A 1,360-nucleotide genomic window follows, 5' to 3' on the forward strand; every position below is an offset into this window, starting at 1 on the left:
AAAGTTGCTAGAGTCGCGTAATTGAGTGGCTTTTTCGTTTTTTTAAATGTAGTTTTTTTTTCGAATTTAAATGTAGTTTTTTTCCCGGTTTAAATGTAGTTCAAATTATCCTAGATTTAGGCATTTTAAAGTTGTTTAATGGATGAGCGAATTTTAGAAATTTCTTCTCTGTTGCTAGCTCTCTTCTTCGGCTGTAGTCTATATGTCATATAACAGCTATAAACGAAAACCTTTTGTTTTATTTTGTGTGTTGGTATTTGTAAAAAAAAAAAAGTCTTGCGTCATTTAGAAAGTAGTTTAATGGTTAACTGCGAAAATGACTTAATAACTGGGATGTGTGTCTGGGCCATTTAAGATATAATTTAAATTATTTGATTTTTGGATGGAAGAATTATAATCCAAATAAGCTTGGATTAGTGTGAATTTTTTCAAGTTCAGTTTTGGGTTGGTTGAATTTTTGGTAGATTTTTGAATCTTCCAAGGATGGCCATAATAATTAAAAACCTAGTAACCTTAAAATTTGCTACTTTGAATATATAACAACACAACTAGTGAAATTACACGAGTTTGGGGAGAGTAGAATGTACGGATGACTTATTACTACTTCGTAGAGGTAGAGCAGTTGTTTTTGAAAGACTATATCCTCAAGTTCAATAAATTCAGGTATAAAAAAGATAAAGAAAATGACGAAAACATACTAAGTAACAATAACAATAGTGCGATAAATGAAATATCAAAACAAGAACTATGATAATGACAATGCCAAATACCGTCCATTCTAAGCAAGACAACATTACACTACATATAAACCTTCTACTCTAATACGTGTCCTCCACACCCTCTTACCTAGGATTAGGTTCTTGGTAACTTGAAGTTGAGTCCTGTCTTATCACCTCTCTCCAATACTTTTTCGGTCTACCTCTTCCACTTTGTACCTATATAACCAACCTCTCACACCTCCTCACTGGTACATCTAAGAATCTCCTCTTCATATGTCCAAATCATCTCAATCTTGTTTCTATCATCTTGTCTACCACGGAGGTTACTCCCACCTTATTATAAATATCCTCATTTCTAACCTTATCACTCCTAATATGACCACACATCTACTTCAACATCTTACTCCGCAACATGTCTCTTCTAAACATGAGAGTTTTTGATAAGCCAACCCTCCGCCCCAATAATAAAGTCGGTCTAACGACCACTCTATAGAACTTATCTTTGAATTTTGGTGTGTCATAACCCAAAAATCAAGGTCATGATGACACACATCCCAAACCCAACCCGGTGTGTAAGCCGAATAAGATAACTTAAGAATTATATCAAATATTGCGAAAAAGAAGGTAAGTACACATACGAG

This window comes from Solanum verrucosum, unplaced genomic scaffold (assembly GCF_900185275.1).
Source record: "Solanum verrucosum unplaced genomic scaffold, falcon-dt-bn FXZP01001080.1, whole genome shotgun sequence".
NCBI classification, from domain to species: Eukaryota; Viridiplantae; Streptophyta; class Magnoliopsida; order Solanales; family Solanaceae; genus Solanum; species Solanum verrucosum.